Here is a 15,032-nt window from a genome sequence, read left to right on the forward strand (position 1 = left end):
TTCTCTTTTCGGGTTCTCACGGTTGACTGGAAGAAATCCCTTTAAAGAATAAGCCTGCCTGTGCACATTTTCGTTATAACCTAACATCTATATGTACATAAAAGATATTTAAGATAATTTGATATGAAGATTCTTAATAAGATCAATAGAAGTCACAATAATATTTTTTAGAAAAGTTGTTGAAAAACTAAAATTGAATAAATAAACTGGAAATAGTCTATTTCATTAGATTTCCTACTTCTGAAATCCACACGTAGAAAGTAGCGGTTAAAAAGATAGTTAATAATAAAATAAATAAATAAATTTGTGTCGAAGTAATTGAGCTAGCACCTTCACCATAACCCTGAGGTCAGATAGCGGACTTGGAGATTGGGGATAACGCGACAGAGTGTGTAAAGGTTACATAAATTAAACGCCATTCCAAAGTGCCTAAACTAACAATTCAAATTACCTTTTTGTGCTTCGGAAAGCCTTTTGTATGGTGCTGAGTGGTTTTTAACTTGATTACATTCACAGCCCTTACCATGCTAAATTTAGTAATGATAAAAGAAAAATGACAGTTGCTTAAATATCAGATGCGACCTTTTAAAAATATATTGATATTGAAATAAAAAAAAAAAAGTAAATAGAATTGATACTTTAAATAAATTAAGAGCAAATACGTCATAATAATATTAGCTTAATGTGATAATATTACAGAAATAAATAAACCACAATAAATGATGTATAATAAAGATTTTATAATAATAATAAAAACAAGCAAAATACTATTTGTAGAGAAGATAATTTAATATTATGTTCCACCAAAAAAGCGACTACTACAATTGAGGCAAAACTAGTTATTTTGGTTTAAAAACTAAACTAGTTAACCAATTTTGAAAAACATCTTTTGGAACCAATCTGTAAGTATATACTTTCTAATAAAAAAAAAGAATTTTCCAAATCGGTTTATAATTGACGGAGTTATGAGATAATAAACATAGAAAATATATAACCTTCTTCTTTCTAAAGTCGGTTGAAAATTGATAGTTGTAATTCATCGTGTAAAAGCTAGTTCAACTATAACTTCTACACGCGACTTCGTTCATATGACGATATATATTTACTGAGCGGGGTAAAATGTAGCTCATGTTCTTTACCCCGTACTATGTTAGTATATTAAATTTCTTAGTCACTAAGATGTATGTCACAAACAAACAAACAAATTTTCACATTTACAATCTGTATTAGTTAGAACTAGTAATAATTAACGCATTAAAAAACAACTACACCAATAACTCATACAAAATCACCTACCTATTCTAAATAAAAAAAAAAAAATAAAATAAAAAAAACATTCGACTTGCTTTCAACATTTTAAATCAGAGGTTGATAAAATGATATTATAAATATTTCATCTCCATCAATCATTTACAAAATACGTGCTATATCAAAATAACGATTATTATACCCAAATGAGTTTCTAGAAATGTGATTTAAAAGCTGTAGAATTAAATTTAAACTTAACCATTGGAGCGTGGCGGCAAAGGGCAAATCTTTAACTTGAACCTTCCAGCTCGACCAATCAGACATCCCTTACTGTTTCTGAATACTGATTATTGCAACGATATATTTGCGTGCCACTTAAATCCTATTACCGTCGGTTAAGAGTCAATTTTGTTTGCACGAGTACGCAAAACGTTGCGCCAGTTGGCAAAGACTAAAATGCCAGTTTGTTCTTTGCGTTTTGATTACCTACTGGTCGGTGTTGCTGGGAAGTTTTAAGGACAATTTGACGGAATGAAAACTTGTAACAGAGACACATTTGTGACTGAACAATTTATTACTCGTTATGCCTATATTTCAACTTGGAGTTCAACTTGAATTCAGTTGCAATTTTTATGTTTGTTAGGTATCTTATAAATCTATCTAATGAAAGGATATACTTACTTGAAATTAATACCATAGAAATTTTATCAAAATCGGTTTAGTAGTTTAGTTTTTAAATCATAATAAATAGTGGTCTCACAATTGAAGTCTGTTTTTTTTTCACAACACAATCTTAATTAGAACATAATATTATTACAAACACGCAAAAATTTTCCTTTTTCTAATTGTTTTAAAATTTTCTATGTTACATTATTTATATAGGTTTAGTTCGATCTGTAATTTATTGTATTATTGCAATGACATAAATGTCAATTGTATAATCCTAAACTTTTACGTACTAATCTCTAATAGAAGAATATTCGTTAGGTTAAATTAATGAATACAGAAAATTTCTAGTAAAATGAAATCAAAGTACCATAACAATCATCTAAAACACATAATGATAAATGTATTAATCGATCTATCCATTGCTGTAAAAACTATTGCTTCTAGAATGACAAAATTTTGCACATATGTAGTTTTTAGGTTTTTTTTTTCTTAATTATTACAAGAAAAGAAGATATAAAAGTTGTATGAACCAATCCACTAAATTAACTTCTATTCCTTGTAAACTTGAATAATATTTTCAACACCAATCAAATTGCTCTTCTGTTTACTATAATCTTTGGCGTCACATCCCTCGAGATTTGCCTTTACAGGGGTGCGTTAAGTTACGTAGAAATCGCTCCGTGCCTATGCTTTTTATGTGACATACAACCAGACAGAATTATTATAGCATTGTTTCGAGGGGACCGCGGTTGCCAAATCTCATTTGAGTTAATAAAGGAGATATTTTGTGAATTAAACAAAGCTTATTATTTATTTTAAAGGGACGTGACATATAATATTTAGGTACGTCTTTAGTAGTTATTTATATTATTACATGGTACACTTTATACTCCACATTATTTTGATGTATAACTTATATTTTAAAAGAAAAAAAAAAACCATACAAATACATTTTGATGAAAAATAAAAAAAGTAATAAGAATATTTTAAAATCGGTATTTGTTTCATTTTTTGCAAAATCCTACTAAATCTTTTAAAAATGTTTAAATATTGTTACTCAATTAATCTTATATGGATTTGTATGAAATTCGGTATACGGCTAGGTTATATTTTAACTCAGATCGGATAGCGGAGAGATGCGTGTTCGAATCCTATTGGATTAAAAAGTAAAATTTTCGACCTGTAAATTCAAAGATAATTAAGTTAATTCTAAAACAATTAAGTTAATACAGAGTCAATAATTTTTTTTATACCGCTGAGGTGGCAAACAAGCATACGGCCTACCTGATGGTAAATAGTTACCGTAGCCTATGAACACCTGCAATACCAGAAGTATTACGCGCGCGTTGCCAACCCTGAAATCTCTTAGGGGGGTACCTTTTGAAGAACCCCATGCTGTAGTCTCTTGGGAAAACAATACAATAAAAGAGAAAGTTTGTAACTATGAAAGAATGGATGGATGTTTGTTACTCTTTCACACAAAAACTACTGAACGGATTTGAACGAAATTTAGTACACGGGTGGATTATATCCTAATTTAGCACACAGGGTACATTACGTACCAATAAACGCAGGTGTAGCCGCGTGATATATCTAGTTTTCAAATAAATCTAATTATTGTAGGTCTAAACGCTCACATTTTACGTAACACAACTAGAATGAGAGATTTATACATTAAACGCGTTCCGGAAACGTATCCGGATGAATTCACGGGGGTAGTTAACGTTTGAAACACGGCCTCCGGATGTTGCGCTCCTGAACATTAACCCTCGCTTTGGAGGCTTTTAAGGTGTTCCTGTTTGCATGTAAAATTCAAAAATGGTGCTGTGTATGTTTAAATAGCGGTTGCCTACCGTTTGGTATGTTTCGATTGCATATAAAAGTGTTTTGTTGAAAGTTAATATTCTATATATAGTTACGTCCTGTTGGATTACGTTTCAGAGTTACTGAATATGATTCTTAGAAAAAAAACTTGATACTTTTTCCAGCATTCCTAGATAGGTGATATCATCTTACTTTTATCTGCGATGATGTAACAGTATTTTCATATTTTTTTTCCATTTTGATAAAACATAAGACGTTACCCAAAGAATGAAATAAAACGGCAAATTTATTTTCTAGTTGAGTTTCTTTTTTTTTATATCTAAAATATAGTAAAATGGTAGTAACAGATTCTGGAACAGATTCTCAATATCGTAACTCGTTTTTACATTTCATCTTTGTAAAATGCTTCATATTTTTTTAATAGCTAAATATTTTATAAGAATGAGAATTCCTAGATTGATGTAGTCTTGCTATCTCGTATGCTAATTTCTATATCAATCTCCTAGATACTAGAACGTCCAGACATATTCCACTTCTAACAAATAGAGGTTGAAACTAGAAATTTATATAAGTATATTTTTCTTCATTATTGTAAGACGTATGTGAATTGATAATGAGGTTATTAATAATTTTGACTGACAATTCTATAAGTTTTTTCTAAATAATTAAAAATTATGTCTAACAAAAAAAAAAAAACATGACTCCAATTGTGACAAAATCAGTTATTTTGAGTTACAAACTAAACCACTTAAACTATTTTGATAAAATTTCTGTGGAACCAATTTGTAAGTATGTATGTATATTTTAGACAAAACCAAAATCCAAATCGGCTTAGTACTAACGTAGTTATGAAATAACTTTTTTTTAATCCATTGATAACATGACTTAAGAGGAGATTTTTAGTCACAATGTTATTATTATTAAATTAGTTAAAAAAAAATCTTTTTCTTTGCACACATAGTTTAGTATTCGATAATTGTCTGTTTTTATCATATGTACTCTGCATTGCCGAGGTTTTCCCAAGAGACCATAGCATGGGGTTCTTTAAAAAAGGGTAAAGGGTTTTTCAAGGCTCACAAGGCGCAAGCGTTAGGTGTTGCAGGCGTCCATAGACTACTATAAACGTTTACAACGAGCTGTATGCTTGTTAAAAAACCTAAACTGTATATTAGTATACCACGTAAGCAGCAAAACGGTTCACTCGACAAACGTATGAATTTCTATAATATCAAATTTCTAACATCACATAAAGTAAGCGCAAGGGATAATACACCTTTTGTTATTATATTTTAATCGATTTTCCCCTGTTCCCTTTAAGTATTGAAGGGTCAATGAACTTAATCCCACACCCTTACATTATTAGGGTGTGAAGCTATTGTTCAAATGTTTTGACGGTATTGGTACATTGTTAAATTCTAGAACAAGTAGCGGATAGCTTCTATTGTTCAGATTATCTAAGGTTAGGTACAATTAAAGGGCTTCCTTTAGAGGGATGACTTGAAATGATACTCGAAAGATAATGTTACAACTACTTAACAAATCCGATTTAGATAAAAGGAACTGTTTAAGTGGTTATCTCTCTTTTCATTTAAAAGTTGCCTCTTGTCGGTGCAACTAATTTATGCATTTTGTTCCAGCTAGCTCTATCCCAGGCCATATCTTTGACCTCCCTACATGACAGGACATCTAGTGTTTCCTTTATTTTTCCCATGTAGTTATTCCTCGGTCTTCACCTTCCTCTTTTGCCCTCTATTTTTCCTTCTACTAAGCTCTTTAAAATTGTCATGTCGTAAAAGGTGGCCCAGCATTTGGCCTCTTCTATTCTTTATTATTTTTGTTATTGTTCTTTAAGTGGTTGTACTAAAGTAAATCACAGAATTAGTCCACTTTACATTGTATTATGTTGATATACTCTGCTGTTTAAATAAGACCTAAAAAGACATGGATGGACTGTGTGAAAAATGATATGGCCAGAATGAGAGGAGTGAATGCAGAAATAAGAGCGAATGGAGAAGAATGGAAGAGAAAAACATATTACGTCGACCCCAAATAATAATTAGGATAAGAGTAGTAAAATGATGACTCTGATGTTCATATATTACAGAAAAGATATATGAAAGAAGAAAGAAAGAAAGAAACTTTATTTTACAGAAATATATCAACGTTATACGAGCTGTTAAGTGTCCATTAGTATCCACTAGGCCACCCCCTATTGAGGGTTTTGCCAGTAGTTGTCACGCTTGGTAGGTGGGTTGGGAACCGCAGTTATGCTTTGGTGATGTTTTAAGAAAGACGCTGCTGCCATCCCTCGATCATTAAATTCCCTTAGTCGCCTCTTACCGTAAGAGTCTTACAACACATTCTTTGCCGGGACCACTCGGCGAAAAGATATCTTACAACCCAAAGGTTGACTGGAAAAGATTGTTCAGCGATAAGGTCGTCTTTTGTTATTATTTATCATTAAAAATGCGGGCGAAGTCGCGGGATATACCATAGTTAGTATATATGTAAGTTCAATGAATTCTTATTATTTAGTTACGTATGAATGATAACACAGTTTATATATTTATCCGTATCAAGTATAGATAATAGAACGAGGTCACAGTCAAGACGATTGCATTTTATTTTTTGTTTTTTTTGGTTTGACTGAATTCCTTGTCTAAATATTATGTTATGGAATTGTGTATTATGTTCTTTAAATGGGTCATTATTACTGACTGGAAGAAAAAGTGGCGGACGTATGTCAGACATTGATGGTGTACTGTGGGTAAAGTTTCAAGTATATTTTACTATAATAATTTCCGGTTTAACTTACTTGTAATAGTTGAGAAAGCTGGTTTCGGGGCCATTCTTTTACCCTTAGTTTTGAGCAGCTGAGACGGAAGCGCGACCCTGAGTATGCCTCACCGAACGACATCTTTCTTATCTGTTTGGTGGTCGCGTCTCAGCCACTTAAGACTAAGGGTCCCGAAACTAGTCGAGCTATTTCGATTACATTGAACATTACTTAAAACTCTAATTATTACAATATAATATACTTAAAACTTGGTCCTTACATCGATGATGCGATGTTCGACATACGTCCGCGGCATTTCCTTCCAGTCAATCATAATGACCTACTTAAAGTATATAATACAAAATTCCATAACATAATTTTTAGACAAGGAAGTCAAACCGAAATTCACAGAGCTACATTATTAAGTTATGAATAGACACTCCGCACCGAGGGTGACAATTTACATAGATTATAAATCAGAACTTATTCAAGAGAACCCCAAGTTGGAACATGTCATTATTTCTCACTGTGCAAAGTAAACCAATCGTGAACAAGGCCTCGGGATATAAACTTTTGAATTTTAACATGACGTTGTACTAGCGAAGAGTCTGGTTTCACTCACAATTTGCTGATAATACGAAGTTGTAAATGTTACTTACATTTGAGTCATACAAATAAACTGACGGTCCACTTGATGGAAAGTGGTAACAGTCGCCGACAGACATGAACAGTATCATATACATAACAGAGTATACTCCCCTCCCCCCTCCCGTGATATCCCTAATGCTTTCTTGAAGACTAACATGTTATGCTTAGATTTTGTTTAAATAAACTTGGCTACAGAGTAGACTATTTAAAAGAGCTTGTAAACTTGTTTATTCAGATAGACAAGTTAACAAGCTCTTTTAAATAATCACTTTTATATTATTCTACTGCTGGTTATGAAATTTTTTTTTTATGCAACTGTGAATGGCAAACGAACTGACGGCCTACCTAATGGAAAGTTTAACCGTCGCCTATAGACATAAGCAGCACCATGGACATAACAGAGTATACTGTTTCGCTCATGGTACCCCCCATACGTTGCCATTCCTGAGGACTCAGGTGTTATTCTTCTGTACCCTGTAAATTCCCTTCAGACCGAAACACAGCCATGCAAACACAACTGCTCCACGGTAGAAACACGAATGACACAGAAGTGCCCAGGAAAACGACTTTTGTACAAAATCTCCCTCTGGTAAGATTCTTGTATGACTGAGCAAAACCCACATGAAACTAAGCGATAAATCTTTTCAACTTATTATAGTTTTAAACTTGACATCTCGGAACTCGGCAAATTTCAGCTTCTGTGTAATATATTATACTGTCCAAGTATTGAAGTCACAATATAGTCTATGATATTCATGACGACATGAATATCATAGACTATATTGATATGTAATGTATGATAAACATGAACAACATGTTTATAAAATTTCTATTAGGCGGACTGACTGCTCATTTGGCATCCCAATTAAAAAAAAAAAAAAAACTTAATGATATATTTAGTTGTTTCCTATTAGATGTACTATGGTGGTCGTTTTATAACAATTACTAATGCTATTATTTAAATAAAATAAAAAATCCCTAATTCGTTGAAAATATAATTCAAAATTATGTATATTAATTAACAGAGAGCCTAAACTACTCCCCATATATTCTATTACCTCAAATGCTTCTACCCTTTCAATATCATACTGATTGATCCACTCCAATCAACAGGGGATGTCCAAATAAACATATTTGAGTAAATAACCGTGCGTTGGCAACCCTAGCTCGATCAATTTGGCGCTAAATTCACTGCGTAGAGCATCAAAGGATCCCGTCATGTCACAGAACGTAGGGCTGCCGATATTGATTTTAAATTTGATAGCGTAATTACATACAATGCGTACAAAGTAAATAGTGTTCTTTCCAATCATTTTGAGTTGGTTTTTTTTATATTTCATTTTATAATAATGATCTGTGGCTTCTTATAATTTAGCACTCTTTCAATTTGTATGCAACAAAAGGAGAAATTAATCGTTAGAATCTTGAAAACACTAACGAGCCTAATTCCTTTAAACGATTTCAAAAAAATAAAGTTCTCAATTCAGTTGTATTATGTTTACTACCTTAGATATCTGTCATATATATTTTAATTTGGAAAATTCTTTATTATTTAAAAGCATGTACGTTTAGATAGGTCCCATAAAAAAAATTATCTTGCCACGATTGAATCGAAATTAAATTTATTTCAACCGACTTCAAAGAGAAAGTATTATCTTTGTCATATTTTTATGAGTAATTAGTGTGTATAATAAAGTATTAAATTAATAATAATAATTTAACTGAAATCTCAAAACCTCAATTCAGTTATATTTATTTTTATGTTTATTACCTTAGAATTCTGTTATATAATATATAAATAAATTTGTTTTTTTTTCTATATGAAAATTATATGGTCGGATTAGTCCTATAGCAATTTCATTAAATTAACTAATTTACCATGACTGAAAACGACGTTATCATTATTTTTCTTTTTTAGAAAAAAAAAAAAAAATTTTAAAGATAACAAACCTTTGTTTAATATCATTTTCAACAAGACATTTTTCACGTTATTTTGTGTGAACATAAAAAAAATAAGTTTAGCTGACCGCGCACATAAAATATATACATTGCAGTTGAGTTACAACTGTGCAGTAGTCGCGTAAACTTTTTCATTGCTATTTTTCTAGGAACATTTCCACAAAGCTCGTAAAGAACTATTTTATTTACAGTGTACTGGTTTGTTTATAAATATCACATGTTAAAGCGACGTCTGTTCTAGCTATTAAAAAGGGTCGTCGCGTTTTATTTTTAGTTTAATCGTAGGTACAATCGATAAGAAAATGGCAATATTAAATTACAACTTATTATAAATTTTAGTTAATTCGAGAGATCATATTTATTTTTCTATACTAATATTTTAATTTATTATTAGAATATTATAATATATTAGATAAACTCTAAAACTGCTTTAAAAATTATTTCATCTATATATTATTAAAAAAAAAAAAAAAATACAGATCCATACAAAAATTACAATAATGCAACGTAAAGTATCAAAAATTTGCTTCTTGATCCGTACGAAACCAGGGCGGACCGCTAGTATATAATGGCATTTTTTCGGGATTGATTCGTTGATATTCTGTGAGATTGATTTGTTTTTATATCACTGAGATGGCAAACAAGCATACGACCCACCTGATGGCAAGCGGCTACCGCAGCCTATGAACACCTGTAATACCAGGGGCATTACGCGCGCATTGCCGAGCCTGAAGAAACCTCTTTACTCCCCTTTTGAATAACCCAATGCTGTAGTCTCTTGGGAAAACCCCCTTCATTGATAATTTCAGGATTATAGATCCAGCAGTATGGACGATTAATAAAGTCTTTACGCCAGCAATTTCTAATTATGCTTGTTGCATCGCGACGAATTCCATCTATGACAACGATACGCTAAAGCTGGGATGGAATTCGACACGCCTGAACGGACGAAGAGAAAATATGTAGGACGAATTACCCGTGACTCCGGTCAAATTCCTAAACGTGTGATATCAGATATTACATCACTTTAGAATCAATAAAGCGCTAGATTCAGTGCTTGATTTTATTGATTTCTTCCCCACTGATATTATATATTTTGTTGCAAATTTAGAGAAAAAAAAAAACAGGTTTGCAAAACAAAAAACCAACTATGTTAAAATAAATTATAGACAGTGCTAGTCAGAATGATGTATAAAGAAAGAAAGAAGAAATAAATAAAGAAAGAAAGCATTATTGACAACTGTAAGGATTTTAAAGGTATGACATACATCAAAATCCGTTCAAGCATTTAGAAATTATGGTGGAATAATAATAATAATAATAAAAAAAACAAACACACACACACACACACACACACACACACACACACATGAATTCTGAAAACATTATAAAATTATACATTCAAGTGAAATCATTTATGAAGTAGTTTGTGTGGACTTATAAAATATCAATGAAACAAGAGACAAAATTTGCTACAATATTTATAAATTTTGAAATCCATCATATGTACAGTATCGTACTTTTTACAAATTTGACATTTTTAAATATCACCATATTTGTCAATTATAATTTATAGTAGGTGATAACATCATTCACCTTGTCAATATTTAAATTAATTTAGTGTCAATATTTATCTATTTATATTAGTAAGACAAGTTTAGAGTAAATGCGTTAACATGCATTGGGAATCCAAAAACTAATACATTTAAAAATCTCTATTATTTTCTCGATTTTGTAAATTATTTACTAACTAATGACATGCCCACCGTCCAGCATAAAAATTATTCCATATCCTTCTCCATACCTTATAATGGTTAAGCCGTTAAGGAGGCAAAAGGTAATAAATAAAAAAAATAATAATAAAAATAACACAAACAATTCACTTTCAAATTTATAATATCAGTAAAGATTTCTGTTGTCGAATGTACATTCGGTCCTTCTGTATCTTGTAAATTGGCCGCGACGTCGCTAGCGGGACACATGATCCATACAAATCTGTATTTTCTGTTACGATTGCAGCGCTCATGCAATTATCATCTTTATTGCATTGTAAATACGGCGTACGTAATATATTTCGGCTGCTACACAGAGGACAAAAAGATTGACATATGGTTATTTCTCTTTTTTGTTACTACATCAATCTGGAGACTGTAGTCTATATTTTGCCGGAGGTAATGAGGGCCAAAACAAATACCGTAATAAAAGATGATGTTCCATTCTTTATGTTTTAAAGGAAAACAATTTCAAATTCAAGTACTTTAAGTGGTAAATAATTATTCATCATCATCATATCACTTATGAGATGAGAGAGGCTTATCTTCATCTAATACTGAACATACGTCCTTATAAAGAAGATTTTGCCAGTAGTTGCCACGCTTTGTAGCGTGGTTAGCAACCGCAGGTAGGCTTTTTGTGATGTTTTAAGAGAGACACTGCTGCCCGTTCTTCGAGCATTAAGTTCTTTTAGTCGCCTCTTACGACAGCCATTGGAAAGGTAGGAAATTCCAACTCTATGCCAAGACTACACGGCACGCAAATTATTAAAAATAAATAAATTATTAATCCTATTTATTTTTGTTCTCGACATTTCTACATACCAGATTAAAACAGAACCGTGGACTATATGTACATAATTTTTGTCAACATCTTTATAAATACCATGTTTCGTGTAAATAAACATTACTTTCAGAAGAAACAACCAAACCTTTAAAAATTTTACATTTGAAATTTCAGCAGGACAACCTTATAAAAAAAATCGCTTCAATTGTAGCATAATCAGTTACTTTACTTTAAAACTAAATCACTGAAATCGATTTTGATAAAATTTCGATGGCACCAATCTGTAATATCCTTTCAGATAAAAAAGTATTTTCGGTTTAAATCCGACGGAGTTATGAGGCAATAAATATAAAAAAAATACAACCGAATTGAGATTCTCTTTTTAAAGTCCATTAAAAATATACGTACATACATATCTGCAAATAGCATTAGACACGGCTTAACATATAACGTACCGTGGAAATTCAAGAACTAATCGGGATGAATTTATAACAGAAATAATAATGTAAAGTGTCAACTGTCAGTCATGTTCCTCTCTTGCGGCGGTAATGCAAAACCAGCGCAATTTGATTCGAAATCCCTTTAAATATTTATTTTCGAAATCTGAATGGATTGTAAGGTGAAATAATTTATTGAAATGTTGAAGATAAATTATTCTTATTAAATACTGATTGTGTCCAACGGTTTCGGCTGTGATCGTATAGTTAATAACTGGAAGGCTATTCAGCCTTCCTCAAGAAATGAGTTAAGTAAATGTAAAGAGAATTTTTCAAATCCGATTTGGTAGTTAAACAAACAAACAAACTACTCGTTTTATATACTTACGTTTTATATACTTACGTCTTATATATTAGTATAGATTACGTATCCTATATATCGCCGTGTAGTCCCGGCATAGAATGGGCCACCCATTCTTTCCCGTGGGCGTCGTAAGAGAGGTTCTACTATATTATCAGGTCATGTTTATAGAACGATTTTTAAAATACTACCCTTTACTCGCAAATGTATCCATTTTAAAGTAACATAAAAAAAGCTGAAAATAATATACTCGCAAAATTCCATTGAACTCGGTCAAGCGGTTTCAGAGATAAGCGTGTAGAGACAAGGTGACATGTATTTTTTTGTATATTAAAATTGCTGTTATTATCTGTATTGTTACATAAACTAATCAATCAACTAATATTGCAATTCAGCAAACAAACAACAAAAGGACAAAAGATTAAAATTTAATCCATTGCCAACTAGAGCGGACCTATTGTTCTCAACCCCGTCAAAAATTAATAAACAGCCAGAAAGTCAGGGGTCGCAAATCTTTGTCAAAGTGTAATATTAAATTAATATCATAAAGTTTAATTTCGCACCTGTCAGCCTGTCTTGTCCTTTTACGCCGCGAAATGTTTCCATTTCCGAATACGTTTTATGAATTCCTGTCAGCCATTGGTGTCAGAAAATTTTGGCGCGAAATTGGCACATTATAGCTGCGATACGGAAATTTACTTAATTAAGTTTTAAGTGAGCGATCACTTTTAAGTTCCTGTGTATGCGTTGAGTCTATTGAATTTTGGATCCGGTATTTGGTATCTGGGAATGGACAGTAGCATCCCTCTTAAAACATCACCAAGACCTAACTGCGGTTGCCACCCTGCCTGCCAAGTTTGGCAACTACTGGCAAACCCCCCAATAGGGAGAGGTCTACGTTCAGCACCGGATAATTAATGGGTGATATAGTGTGGTATGGTTCCCTCTTGGTGCTTTGACGGTTCAACCGATTGTTATGAGATTTGCATATAATATTTGGCACGGAAAAAATATAAGCTATTTTTTATCCCCATTATGCAGACAAAATCGCGGGCACTATTAGTCTTATATCATTATACAAATCAATGGAAAAGAACAGTATCAATTCTTGATGTCTGTAAAACATAAAGCAAAATTTACTTATAAACACTACAGATATATATATATATATATATATATATATATATATATAGCACTAAAACATAGAGTAATAATGTTAGCAAAGGCGAACTTATCTCTAAAAGAGATTTCTTCCAGTCACCCTAACACCGTAGTATAGGAAGTAGTGATTTATTTTTTTGAAATTTGATTATTACCTACGAAACATCTCGTTGTATATTAAATTTTTTCACGGTTGAGGTCATTTAACCTGCATTGTTTTCAACTGACATCAAAAAGAAGTAGGTTCTCAATTCAATTGTATTTTTTGTTTGTTACCTCATAACTTCGTCAGTTGTAAACCGATTTTGAAAACTATATTTTTATCTAAAAGGATATACTGACAGGTTGACCTTATAGAAATTTTAACAAAGTCAGTACTTTAGTTTTTAAACCAAAATAACTGATTTTACCACAACTGAAGTCAGTTTTTTGTGGAACACATCTTTAATTATGTCATATTTTTTAATTATAAAAAATAAGTGTTAATTAATTAACAATAGAAACTAATAAAATAAAAAAGACAAGCCATTAAATACATTTATATTTAAAATAATTATACATTAAGAGCAGAGATTTATTTTATTTATACTTTATTGTATACACTAATAATACATAACAATATAACAGAGGTAAGCAATTGGATAAAGGTGGGCTTAATTCTACAAGAATTCTCTTCTAGCAAACCTAAAATGGAATGGAGTACCAATATAAAAAAAAAAAAATTACACCTTTTATAAAAATAAAAAAAATAGAGGAAATCAGATCTCAATAGCATTTTAAACAAGCAATCTCTGTTTTAAATAAAAATAAATAATAATAATAATTTATTTGCTCGAAATGTGGTACAAATGGTCTTAAATGGTAATTGAGCTACACATGTCGCCTTATCTAAAAGGCATGCAAATTTTGTCTTAGCACATGTTAGTTAGTTTTTAGTGACTTACATTTTAAAGTAACATAAAGTTACATTTTAAATAATTTATAAATTACGTATGTCCAAATAATTATTCTAAATACATAATAATTGTCAAATTTAATTAGTTAATTGCAAGTGTCAACATTTGAAAATATAGATATTATAGTTATAAACACATCAAAATTGTACATGTCATATTACAAGTATTAATATTATTACATAAAGTGCATTTTTGATTTACCATTCAGGCTTACAAATTCTTTTACCGTGTAAAAACATTTTTCAATAAGCCAATTTCATAGTTTTCTTCGGAAAATTTTAAAGGGCATTTCACGAAGTGACTGGGATACATTGTAAATTGTAAATTGTTATTGTAATCTTATTGTAAATTTTTATGCACATTACAAAACAATTGTTATGATAGAGACTACCCTTACATATAGGCATGTGCAGTTTTGGTAAATTTATTACTTT

The 15,032-nt window shown here is 31.2% G+C and overlaps 1 protein-coding gene across 8 annotated transcripts in view; it reads right to left on the reverse strand.

The window, feature by feature from the left end:
- The window catches only part of LOC113519445 (latrophilin Cirl), a 461,571-nt gene that overhangs the window by 223,825 nt on the left and 222,714 nt on the right, over positions 1–15,032 (reverse strand). The gene's annotated exons all lie outside the window — the stretch shown is intronic.

The sequence above is a fragment of the Galleria mellonella genome, unplaced genomic scaffold, assembly GCF_026898425.1.
Source record: "Galleria mellonella isolate WM207_F2 unplaced genomic scaffold, CSIRO_AGI_GalMel_v1 utg352, whole genome shotgun sequence".
Classification (NCBI taxonomy): Eukaryota; Metazoa; Arthropoda; class Insecta; order Lepidoptera; family Pyralidae; genus Galleria; species Galleria mellonella.